A 13307-nucleotide genomic window follows, 5' to 3' on the forward strand; every position below is an offset into this window, starting at 1 on the left:
TGAAGCAAGTTGAACTAAGACAGAAATGCGTAACTGTGGTTACCTTTGGGGGAGAGGGACAGGCCTGAGACTGGTCCCAGATAGGGCCTTCCATCCTATTTGGTGTTTTCAAATCTTGCGCGTGTATACTTTGATAAATGTTTAAAGTCAATTAAAAAATAAATGAAAACAGTATGCGGCTTGCCACCTGTCCATCTCTCTCAGCCACCTCCTGCTTTATCAGTATAGAAATGCCAGGTGTTTCCGTGACTCATCTGTCTATTCCCTGTGCCTGGAATGCTCTTCCCTGAGATATTCTTTTTGTTAAAAAAAAAAAAAAAAAGCAAAAACCACATTTATTTCAAAATAATTTTGCATCTACATAAAAGTTGCTGCTACCAGATGTTCGCTTGGTTCAATCCCTCCCTTCATTCATATCTCAGCTCAAATGTCACTTTCTCACAGAATCCTTTTTTAACTGCTCTATCCAAACTAACACCTTGCTCTTCTCTCCAGCCTCTCCCTCTGTTTTGGCTCTCTCCACAGCACGCACTAATATGTGACATTACCCTGTGGATATCTGTACGCGTATGGACACAGGTGTGTAGGTATGTTCCTGTGTTTATTGTCATCTCCCCGACGAGAGAGAAAAGACTTCCAGGAGGACAGCCGTTTTGTCTTGTTCACATTTAAATTAGAAGACCCTGGAACAGTGCCCGGAATATAGTAGGCACTCAATTAGCATTTGATGAATCAATTAATTGCATAAAGAGAATCGTTACATTTCACACACTGCAACAGGCACTGGAAAGTCAGTAAGAAGCCAGACAGACATGTTCTCAAGCATTTGGAACTCTCAGTCCACTAGAGAGGACGGACATAATTGCACAGCCATAGTGGATGCTGCTGGTACCCCCCAGATGCCCAGATCCCCTTTACTGGGTTGGTGTGTTTCTGCTCCAGCCTTGACCTCTTTAGCCCCCCTGCCTGCTCTCAGCTGCCCATTCTTGGGAGAATTGCTCTCAGCTGATGGGAGCAGCTGAACCCAGGAACTTCTAGGCCCTCCCTCAGGGGCAGCCTGCAGTCAATGAGGGTGCAAAAGGCTGCCCTCTTGTCAGGGAGACAATGCTGTGGTGCATGTGATGCTCCAGAATCTTCCATGGGCCAGGTCAAGGCTAGACTTTACCTAGGACCACACCCTTGTTTGACTTTGTCCCTTTTCCCTGTGGTTCTCGAACTTTTAGTGTGCATCAGAATCGCTTAAAAGACTGGCTGAATAGCAGATCACTGAGTTTCACCCCCAGAGCTTCTAGCATGGTTCTCAAAAATTCTCATTTCTGGTAAGTTCCTGGGTGATGCTAAGGGTGCTGAGAAACCACAAGTGGAGAATCACTGTCTTCCTCATGCTGCTCCCCATACGCCCTTACAGGTTTTCCCTAAAGATCCCTCGTTCTATAAGTCACATTAGTGGAATCCTGCCTCAGGCTCTGCTCCTAGGAAACTCTACCTAAGACAACAAGGAGGGCTGGCAAGTGCTCTGCTAGGGGAAGAGCAGGTTCAGGGACAATTAATGTCGTTGAGGGTCATTGAAGAAGGCTTCATAGAGGAGGCTCCATTTACACTAAACCCTTAAGGATGGGTAGCCAAGTGAAGAGCTGGGGAAATTCTGTTCCAGGCAGTTGGACTAGCGTGTTCAAAAGATGGTGCTGGATGAATGTGAAGGAATGAAAGAAGTTTAGTATGGCATGTGTATAATGTGGGGTTAGTGTGGCTCACTCTTCATGCTTGACCATTATGTACAGAAAAGATGTTTGGCCATGAATACTCTTCCAGAAAATATTTGAAACGTATTCACTTTTTGGAGGAACTATATTGCCAAATAGTTCCAAGCCTGATATGTAGCAACCTGTGAATATTAAACCTCAAAACAAGAAAATCCCGAAAAGATCCTTGAGCCCAGTGGAGAGCTTGTCCTCCCCCATTTCACCTCAGATGAGTCCAGGAAGAGAGATGGACCGAGAAGAATCTCCCAGAGGGCGGATAGAAGGGTGATGGAAAGCAAGAGATAAGGGAGTTCCTCCTTGCTCGCTAGGAAACTTCTCCCATTCTCGGGAAAGAAAATTTTTTGTCATTCCTACTCAATTGGATTTGATCATTCCTACGAACCTTGACGGCTGCGTGTACCCCAGTCTCTGCTTTTAAAAGGAGCTCTTATTCCAGGCCAGGACTGCTTATCTCCAAAATTCTTATTACATGACAAAAATAGATTCAATTTATTTCATCGTTTTTCAAGTTTAGCAGATGAACATAAATCCCAATTTATACAGATGACAAGAAGTGAAATTAGAGAAGTAGGCTATCTAGTCCCAGTTGGCAGAAACCCAACTCCAAGTGTATAAAACAAACAAAAGCAATCAATCAGGGCACGTGACTGCCAAGTAGATAAGCTCATGGATGACTGGATCTGGGATCCTCGTCTTCATCTCAGCCCCATCTCCCTCTAGACTGGGGCCATTCTTAGACTGGCTCGCTTCTCAAGTACCAAGAACTCCTGGCTTCTATCCTCCCAGCTGAGCAACTCCAGAAGAAAGAAGACATTTCTCCATCAACAGTTACAGTAAAGGTCTTGGGGCAGGTTTCCCATTGACCCATTTTTGTTCATAATCACCTGAGTCAATTGTGGTGGCCGGGAAATGGGAGTCACGGATTTTCAGGTCTGGGCTATCTTTCTGTCCCTGGACACACAAGAAGGAAGATCAGCCTCATCTTAATTCCTGTCTCATGAGAGTGGGATAAAGGGCTGATGCTTTAGAGGAAATCAAGGTGCTATTATCAGAAGAAGGTTAAATAGGCAGTGGGATGTTCATGGTGCACTACAGATGAGAAGATGTCAGATCACACACAGGGTCTTTTAGCCATTCTAGATCATTCCACAGATTCTCTCCTAAGATCCACTGGTTTCCCAGGCCCTGCTGTAGCTACTGAGGATGCAGCAGTGAAGAGAAGACTCTCTGCCCCTAAGGAACTTCCATTCTAGGTGAGAGAGACAGCCACTGGACATGGAACCAAACCAACCAAAAATGTAAATTCTGTGAAGGATGGAAAATCGGGTAATCTGACGGGATCTGACCAGTGTTGGTGGTGGAGCAAGGTCAGGGAGGGCGTTCTGAGGAGGTGACGAAGTTGAGTAAAGTCAGGGGTAGAGGAATCAGCCCTAAAAAGACCAAGGGAAACTGTCCCCAGCAAAGCGATTATCGGGTGCAGAGGCCCTGAAGTGTGCAAGAATGTGGTTCGTTGAAGGACAGAAAGGACAGCATGGTGGGAATCTTATGAACAAAAGAAAAAGCATAGCAGGGACGTGGGCTGGGGTCAGATTATGCAGATGGGGGGCCAGGGTGAACTTCCACAGCATAAAGCCACTGCATGGTTTCAGGCAGGGGAGTAAGGTGATCTGATCTATGCTCTGGAAATGTTACTCTGGCCACTGAGGGGGTAGACTCTACAGGGGCAAGAAGAAAGGTCTGGAGGCAGATTAGGAAGCTATCGCTTTAATTCAGGCTGAAAGTATTGGCATCTCAGCCTAGGGTTTCAAAGGGCTATGACTTTTTCCTGAGGGCAGTGGGGAATTGAGACGTTTTAGCAGGAAATGATGTGATTAGGGTTGCGTGTGTGTGTGTGTGTGTGTGTGTGTCTGTGTGTGTGTTACATCAGAGCCTTGGCTCTGCTCCATAGAATAGAAATTACAGCAGAGACCAGGAAGATAACAAGAAAATAGCAGAGTCCTTTGGCCCCAAGATTCTCCAGGACATTTGCTCTCCTTCCCACCTTCTAGGTTGAGGGATGTGGAAGGAGGGCACTGTCTTGTCCTTGAGATCTGACTAAGGAAATCAGACTCAGGGTAGAGACCCCCAAATGGGGTCCTGAACACACTTGGCCAGGAAAACTAGGAGAAAGAGGCTTTGCCCTAAACAGGCTTTGCGGACAGAAGCACTCAACACTGTACTTGGTTGGTGCCTCGCAGAAAGAATTGGTGGAGAGTATGGGTTTGGAGTCAGCTGAAACTGGCTTCAAGTCCTCATTGCATCACTTGCTGGGTGACCTTGAGAAAACTACGGAATCCTGTGCCGCTCTTTCCTTGTAAGTAAAATAATAGGACCTATGTCTTTTGGGCCATATGACCTCTTTATTATATAATGAGGATTGCATATGACGATACACATACAGGCTTAACACAGTGCCTGGCATATATGAAGTGCTCAATAAATGTCAGCCTTAGCTATAAATAAAACAAGGATGCCAAAGAAGCCAGCCCTCCTAACGAGATTAGTTTTAATCTACCGCCTTCAGAATAACACGCGGGTGACTATCACATGGTTAATCACTTTCCGTGAGAAAACTGCGCTAGGAAAGCAAAATGACCCAAGAGGCAGCTAGAGATTCAAATGGTGTCTTTGTTGAGAGGTGAGATAAACACCTCAATAGATAACCAAGAGGCTTAACATCACTTTGGACACTTTCCTAAAATCGGTGGAACAGGACGTGGTTTAGGACTTTTCCTATGGCTTGGAATGTTGGCCAAAGTCCTAAGGCTGAAAACAAGAAGCAGGAAATATTCCCACATCTGGAGCCGAAGAGCTGCCAAGTGACTTCTCCCGGGTCGTGAAGAGATGGCCAGACAGGCCTGTAGCCCTGCCTCTGAAGACTGCCATCTAGACTCTACGGACCGAAGAGTAAGTTTCAGCGAGGTGGGGGAAATAATGGGACCTGGGGGAGAAAGGTGCTTTGGCTCTTTCTGTCCCATCGCCATGGTGGAGGAGGGGATGGCTTTCTTATTCAGTGAAATGTCCCACCGTGAAGGACAAACTAGAATAATCATTTCTTCTGGTAAAACAGTTTTCAAAATGGTTCCAATGGTATGGAGGTTGCCTCTCTCTACAGCCGTCTGTATTCTTAATGTCTCGAGGAGAACCTGTAAATTGGCAGCTTGCAGGATCATTCCAGTCTGCTGATGTCTGGCTGTGCCCACTTGGTTTTACAATTTGCATTGCAGTGAGTCGAATGTGGGCCCCCATTCCTGCCATCAATTAGCATCTGCCTACTGCAATGAGGCGCCCCCGCCTCAGCTTACCCCAGTCCCCAGCCTTCTCTATGGTCCTCTGCCTGCCCCACTCCTAAGTCATTTGCTTGGCTCCGGTGAGACCCCTGGATTAGAGCAAAACAGAGCCATGGAAGTATGGATGCCACCGACTCCCATCGGTTTGTCCAAATGAAATGATTTCATCCATGAAACCACATGGGTCCACTGCCATTCTTTGGCTACGTTTTCAGTTTTCCGCACTGTTTTGTATTCACTCAGATCTTTTCATTCTTCTTCTGCAATCAATTCTTTGGCCCTCTACAGTTTCCTATAATATCATCTATCTCATCGAAATTTTCTGATTTCCTAGGCCATATGAAGTTATGCATATTTTCTTGCATTTTTCATTTGTTTTCCTTCATGGTAACTCTGATTTCCCTTATTCTTAATGGTGCCTTGTCTCTCTTCCTCTTGATCAGATTAATTAAAGTCTTCTTCCTTTCTTATTGATCCCCGACACCCACCAAAGATCCATTTTTTGAATTTTGTCTCATCCATATTGTATTGGGTGTAAATATTTGAAAGTTTCAAATATATGGATGACAGCCTTCCATAATTGCTGGCACAGATATAGATTCGCCTCTTTTTAAAACATAAGGAAATCCATAGGGTGCCTGGGTAGCTCAGTCCGTTAAGTCGTTGGACTCTTGGTTTTGGCTCAGGTTGTGGTCTCAGGGTCGTGAGATCAAGCCCCACGTGGGCCCTACACTCAGCATGCAGCCTGCTTGGGGCTCTCTCTCCCTCGCCCTCTGGTCCTTCTTTGCCCTCTAAAATAAATAAGTAAATCTTAAAAAAATAGGTAAATCCACCTATATATAGTGTGTACATATGTGTGTATACACATGCATACATATGTATTTTATGTATATACCATATACATATACACACATATATGTATATTTTTACATGGGAATCTGGGAGAGAGGAGGACCAGATAGATATTAGATTTCTGTGATCAAGTGATCAAGTTGCCTTCATCCCCAGAAGTTTGTCTAGATTGTTTATTAGTTTCAATTAACTTTTAAATTACTTCATACTCTTTAATCAATCTGGAATTTACATTGATGTATAGTGCAAGATGAAAATTTAATTTTACTTTATTTATTCCTCCCCCCAAGTATTAATCAATTGTCCCACTGTCATTTATTGAATATTTTTTCTCTCTTGCCTTTGTGTGGCTGCTTTTATTATCTAATAAAGTCGGGTACATGAAAGATTGTCTCAGCGCTCTCTGTTCTATTCCATTGATCTATGTTTCAGGACTTACTTGTACTATGCTTTTTTTTCATCTTTGAAACTTTATAGTCCATTTTAGTGTCTGTATTCAGCGTGTCCCCTAATTATTCTTCACTTTCAAGTCATTCTTGGCTCTTTGGGCCATTTATTTATCTGGTTGAAGATAGAGTTATTTTGACAAAGTAACTCTAAAATCCTTTCCCACCAAAGGAAAACAAATACTACAAATACAAAATTAATTGTATGGGGATATATATTAGGATTACATCAAACCTATGTATTTATTTAGGAAGAACCGACGTTATGAAATAATCCTTCTTTAATTCCATTTGTCTGATCTTGTTTTATGTTCCCTGGATGACCTTTCTTCGGATACATTCAACAAGAGGCTTCTGGTTCTGTTTATCCTCGTTTTGAAAAGGAAGAAATTGAGTGTTACCCGAGGTCATGCAGCTTGGAAGCAGTGGAGGCTGGATTTGACCGCACACCCATCCGATGGGGGAGCCTGCACTCTTCACTACGCTACTTTATTCAAGACTATATCATACTTGGAAAGAATGCTAATAACTGTTTTCCGGAGAAGTATCAATTTCATCAAGATTTTCCAGTTTGCTAGCATAGAATTGCACATTGTACTCCTCACAGGCCTTCCTGACTTCTTGGTTGGGGTGTCTACCACATTGAACATTTTTCTTCTTTCTTTTTTTTTTAGTTAATGGAAACTATCACGGCTACCCTCTCCCTCCTATGCCCTGGCCCTGGCCCACTCTCTCATCCTGAATTCAGAACCTTGTCATTTGGGCTCTCCCACGTACTGTCTCGTCAACCTCCTGTTGAGTCAGTAGAGAGAACTAGCACTCAGGATAGAGTGCTCTGGTCACGTCGAGCGGTTCAAGTCCTGGATCCCCGGGGTCTGATGTTCAGTTCAGTTCAGGGTTATGTAGTCCAACTGTATGCAGCTCTTTGGCTCCTACCAGTCTCATCACTCGTCCCAGCAAGGGTCACCGTCGGCAATGTTGTTATTTATCGACTTGCTTGCTTGCCTGTTTCCTCATCACCTGCCGGCTGCCGTGGAGTCTGCGCACACGCACCGCATCTGGGCTCTCTGCACAGTGTGTGGCGCGTAGTAGGAGCTCGGTGCATACACGCTGGACCTGAGAATCCATGACAACCTGGATCCCAGCTGTGCAACCTCTGGAAACTGAACTCCTTGAGCACGGTTCCAAATCTGAAAAGCTGACAATACCATGGAGGGGTTTGGGAAAAGAAAGAAAGAACAAACAAACGTAGGTAAAGCCCTTAGCTCTCTATGTGGTACGTACAGAGCTCTCGAGAAGCACAAGTCCTCCTCCTCATCATCACTGTCATCATCTTCATCCCAATTATTTAAATTTAAAAGCACTGTCAGAGAAGCAGGTGGAGTGTTGCCCAGACGAGATTTTGTAGGATTGGAATCTATTCAGTTTGGAGTCAAATCATACAAGTCAAACAGCTCATTTCTGTCTTATTTTATTTTATTTATTTTATTTTTTGCCAGGACCCAAAGATTGACCATTTTTTACAGGAACTGATCCACACTAATGGTTCCTAACATCACCATTTATTATTGTCTCTCACGGTTCTGGGAACTGACCTGGGACCCGCTGTGTGGGACCCTCCCTGGTAAGTTGGTGGCTGGGGCTCCACGCGTCCCACAGGCTTCCCCACACACGTGGCTGGCTGTGGGCTGGGACCTCAGCAGGAGCTCCCAGAGGGAGCACCCACGAGCAGCCTCGGCATGGCCTGGGCGTCCTCACAGCGTGGCAGCTGGGTCCCAAGAGCGGCACGTCCCGGGACACAGAGCCAGGAGGAAGCTCGGTAGCTTTTTCTAACCTCGCCTTGGGAATCACAAGGCATTCCTTCCACCACATTCTAATTGTTAGAAGCAGCCCCCATTCAAACGGAGGGGGAATCAGGCTCTACCTTTTGATGGATGACACGCCAAAGAATTTGTGGATGTGTTTAAGACCAGCCAACTAGTCCTAGTGAGAGGACACCGATGTACGGATCAGATGACTCTTTTACTAATCAGCAGAAATAAATACAGTTGTCAAGTGCCTCCGAACATTTGTGTCCGTTCTCTCTCCCGGTAGGCATTGCGGTTATCGCGCTGGGGTGCTAGATTTACATCCACCAAGGTTCAGATTCCGGCTCTGCCACCATTAGCCTTGAGAATCCAGGCAGGTTCGTTAGCCTCTCTGGGAAGCGGATGTGATGAAGGGGAAGCAGCACGAGCGTCGGCACCCGGGAGGTTCACTCTGTTTACTGTCACAGACGCTCCAACCAGGCGGGGGCAGGTTCCTTCCAAAAGCGGGGGCAAGCATGAGGGTCACCTTGCCCTCAGCCGGGTCCCTTGGGGACTTGAGTTCCTTACTGTTCATGTGGCTCTCAAGTGAGCCCCTCTAAAGGCTGGGTTCCAGGTGCTGGGGTGGGTGGGCATGGCAACAGCCCCGTGGCAGCCGGCGCGTGGCCAGGCTCTCATATTTGCCAGTGTGGGCGCAAACACTCTCTCCCCAGAAAAGCTGCTTGAAGGCATAGACTAGGGGAAGGGAAGGTTAAAAATAAAGAGTGGCCATGTTCGGTCTTGAAATTAAGGAAAGCCTGGACTCAAAGGCCCCTTGATTCCCTTGCTTTGGGAGAGGCAGGCTGTGGAGATGGAGACCATGGACCTTCCTTCCCCTAGAGCCTTAATTCATGGAAACATCTAGAACCAGGCGACTGCACGTCCTAGCTCACAGCTGGGGTCTCCTCAGAAGCATTCATGTGTCCGTCCCTTTTCAAGGTTTGCGAACTAGCAGCCCTTGTCTGCCTTTTGTGTGTCCCCTAGAGAGGTTCTGAATGTTAAAGTTGGAACGTTTCTGAATTGGGCAGTGGCTCTCCAGTTATCCCCTACCCTCCCTGTTATCTGTGTCCAGGCAGCTTGTTTACATCAAACATTGTCTTGCCTCAGATCATCAGCCAAGTGTGGTTTTCATCCCACTTCCTTTGGCTTTTCCTTTTCCTGCTCTCTCAACGCCGATAAAACGTACGTGGATGATGCGTGCGTGGCGCTCCCGGAACCGTGCTCAGTACTCACTGGCTATCATCTCGGTTACTATCCTGGAAACCCTGCAAGGGAGATTGTCTCCACTCCGCAGAAAAAGCAACCGAGGAGCAGAGGGGTTAACCAATTTACCCAAGATGACATGGTTTGTGAAAGTGGCAAAACTGGTATTTCAATCTAGAGAGCAGCAGTTAGGCGTTAATTTTTAGTTGCAAGTGACAAGGAAATCCACTTCAAATTGGTTTAATTTAAGAAAAAAAAAATGATGAGATTGATTGGCTGAAATAGGGTATGTCTGGGTCTGGGGGCTCAAACTCCATCTCTGAGTTCCCGTTTCCTCTGTGTGGCGTCATTTTCAGACGAGCCCTATCCTTGCAGTGGTGAGATGGCTTCTAGAATTTCCTAGCCAACAGCCCTCTCCCAACCCTAGTCAATGAAGAACTTTTTTCTGCCCTCCGATAGGCCTTTTTTTTTTTTTTTAATGCCCAGGACATGATAACTCAGGTAAGAATCAAATCCCATAATCATCTCAGAACTAATCATGAAGCCAGAGGGATATGATGGGTATAGGTCACAGCCTCATGCTTGAAGCCTTGGGTGGATTGGCCTCTCCTGAACCATAATGACTGAGAATGAGGGGTGCAGAGTAGCACAACGAATATTGGTATGCCCTTTCCAGAAGGGAAACATGTCCAATACATATGCTAGCAAAGACATTTGTTGCCATTCTCATAGGCTTCAGAGGTATTGAGAATCTTCCATTAGGAGTAAATACGTAGGGGCGCCTGGGTAGCTCAGTGGGTTGGGTGTCCAACCCTTGATTTCGGCTCAGGTCATGATTCCAGGGTTGTGAGATCGAGCCCTGCATTGAGGAGTCTGCTTGAGAATTCTCTCCCTGTGCCCCTCCCCCTGCTCACATACACACTCTCTCTAAAATACATAAATAAATAAAACCTTAAGAAAAAAGAGTGAATACCTAAACACATTAAGGATTAGATGGATCTGTGCCTGTAATCTTAGCAGCCAGCAGGTGACCCCACAATATGAGCTTTTAGGAGACACCTGCTGTTGGTATCTTCTAGAACCCATTCCCCCCCACACCTTTTTGTTTCATTGCACCATCCTTTTCTTCTGGAAAACCACCTGTCTCCCATGTCATCCAAGGGGATTGTCTCTTATCTCCTTAATATTCCAGGGGTAAGCATGTGACCCAGACTTGAAAAATCTGATATTTATCTCCCTGGTGAAGATAATTAAATTAGAGATGGATATTCAAGCCAAGCCAGTAAAACTCAGTCCTAAAACTTCCACGGGACTATTGGAAAAAAATAAATTCTAGGGATGCCTGGGTGGCTCAGTCAGTTAAGTTAAAGTGACTTAAGTCAGTTAAGTAAGTAAGTTAACTTAGTAAGTTGACTGACTTAACCACCACACTAAGCAGAAATCAAGCTGACTCTTGATTTCAGCTCAGGTCATGATCTCAGGGTCATGAGATCGAGCCCCAGGTTGGGCTCCATGCTGGGCATGGAGGTTGCTTGAGATTTTCTGTCTCCCTCTCCCCCAGCCCACCCCACTCTCTCTCTCTTTAAAAAAAAAAAAAAGGAAAATATAAATTCTCCTTTCACTAGTATTTTGTATTGCTAAGCAGCTCTAGGGATATGGACTGGAGCTTCTAGGGCCACCAAGAAAATGAAGCTATGGAGAAAATTAGGTGAAGGCAGAGAAGGACAGCTTTCTGATATCCTGAGTCCCTGGATCCATTTGTACCTGAAGCCAGACAACCCAAGGCTTATTTAGTTACCTAAACAAAGAGATTATGCCTCTTTTCTTTCTTTTAATTACTGCAATTCGAGGTGGGTTTTGCCACTTGTAAACCTAAGACATCCAACATACGAGTGAAATACCAAGGCAGGAATTGCCCTCCGGGAGGGAACAAGGCAGAAGGACACTCTTCCCATTTAGTCAGAGGGAAAGGGAGGGTATGAGGTCCCCTTGTTTTAGGACCTGGGGTATCTGAGGGCTAGGCCTGTTGGGGGTCAGAGAGACACCCCTAATGAGGCTCTATCCTAAGCTTTGACCCCTCAGACACTGCCTGGTCATGCAGACTGCTCTTTGGAAATTCCCTGGAAGTTATGCATGGCTAATTAGAAATACCAGTAGTAATACTGTTTCTATTATTCCCACCTGTCTTAGCAGAAGGTGTTCTAGAACAAAGAAGCTCCTGAACATTTTCATGTGGGGCTTAACCACGCAGGTTGTAGGGGCTGATAGACCTGAGTTCAAGCCCTCACTTGACCACTTAACAGCTGTGTGACCTTATTCAAATTACTCGGCACTTCTGCGACTCGGCTCTCTCAGACATAAAATGGGTTTAGTAATAACATCCGGGGCACCTGGGTGGCTCAGTCTGTTAAGTGTCTGCCTTCAGCTCAGGTCATGATCCCGGGACCCTGGGATTGAGCTCCCCTTCGGGTTCCCTGCTTAGTGGGGAGTCTCCTGCTTCTCTCTCTCCCTCTGCCTCTCCCCTCTGCTCGTGCTCTCTCTCAAATAAATAAATAAAATCTTTAAAAAATATATATCATCCAGCTCCTACAGTTTATGTGAGGCTAACATGGGCTTAACCCTGGTGAGAACTTGGTAATAACTCAATAAAAGCTAGCAATTGTCATCATAATAAAGCGAACTGCATTTCCCCCGAGAGGTTCAGTTTTGTGTTCAGTGTAATTAGAAATCTCTCCCTTTGCTGTTTTTTTCTTGCTCACGGGCCTTTCGGCAGTGGATGTAACCACAGGTGATGGATGTTATTGAAGATTTATGAACAGTGCAGTTAAGAGCATAGACTCGGGAACGGGACCACCCGGATTCAAAGCCTACCCTCGTTCTTGACTTTGTGGACTTGGACAAAAGGCTCCATTGCCGTGTGACTCGGTTTCCCCATAAAATGGGGATAAGAGAAATAGGATCTCTCTTGTTGGAATTAAGTAAATTAATACTTGTAGAGTGTTTAGAAGAGCGACTGGAACATTCTCTGTAAGGGCTGGTCGTCATCTGTGCATTTAACTTGGTGCCACATCAACCACAGATATGGCTCAGTGGCCGAGTCCTGACTTCTGCTGGACACAGGCAACTCTGTGTACACACTAAGGCTTTGCTGAGTTCCCACTGCTTGGGTTCTCTTGTGGTCCTGCTAATCTCAGCATCACTCAGCAATGCACATTCTGGTGACAGCTCTGGCCATGCCAACACTGTGTGTGGGCTTTCACAAAATTTTATGTGATTCATCACAAATTTTTTAAAGGCAGCCCGCATTCAAAATCTGGCTCTTCCACCTGCTGTTTTCCCTAGGGCCAGCTCCTTAACCTCTGAGCCTCGGCCTCCTCTACGATAAAATGGCAAGAGTAACCGTCTCTACCTCATATAGTTGTTGTGAGGAACGCGAGTTATTACGGTAGAGCCCCAGGACAGGGTTTGACACATTATAAATGTTAAATTACTGTATTATGGATAAGAATGTCCAGTTAATAGGTTCTGTAAATAGAAGGCCCCCAAAATACCCTTAGAATTCTCCTAAAGGGCTGACGGTGTGTGCCCATTGATCTTGTACCTTAGGGGTTTCAAGCTCGTAGCCCGCTTGAAATACATTTCAAATGGACGTATTTTATTTGCATAGCCTGGAGTTTCAAAAAATTAGAATTAGTGGCACATATTTTAAAATCAGGACGTTTTATGTAAAAACACAGTTTCCAGCTTTTTTGGGGAATGGGAGAATATGGCACCGCTGGACTGCCTTCTTGTAGGCTCTCTCTGGGAGAGGACGCCACAGGGGCTACTCACGTTAGACGGGACAAAGTACTCTTCGGGTCAAGCGCTCTT

Source organism: Ursus maritimus, unplaced genomic scaffold (assembly GCF_017311325.1).
Source record: "Ursus maritimus isolate PB19 unplaced genomic scaffold, ASM1731132v1 scaffold_2, whole genome shotgun sequence".
Taxonomy (NCBI): Eukaryota; Metazoa; Chordata; class Mammalia; order Carnivora; family Ursidae; genus Ursus; species Ursus maritimus.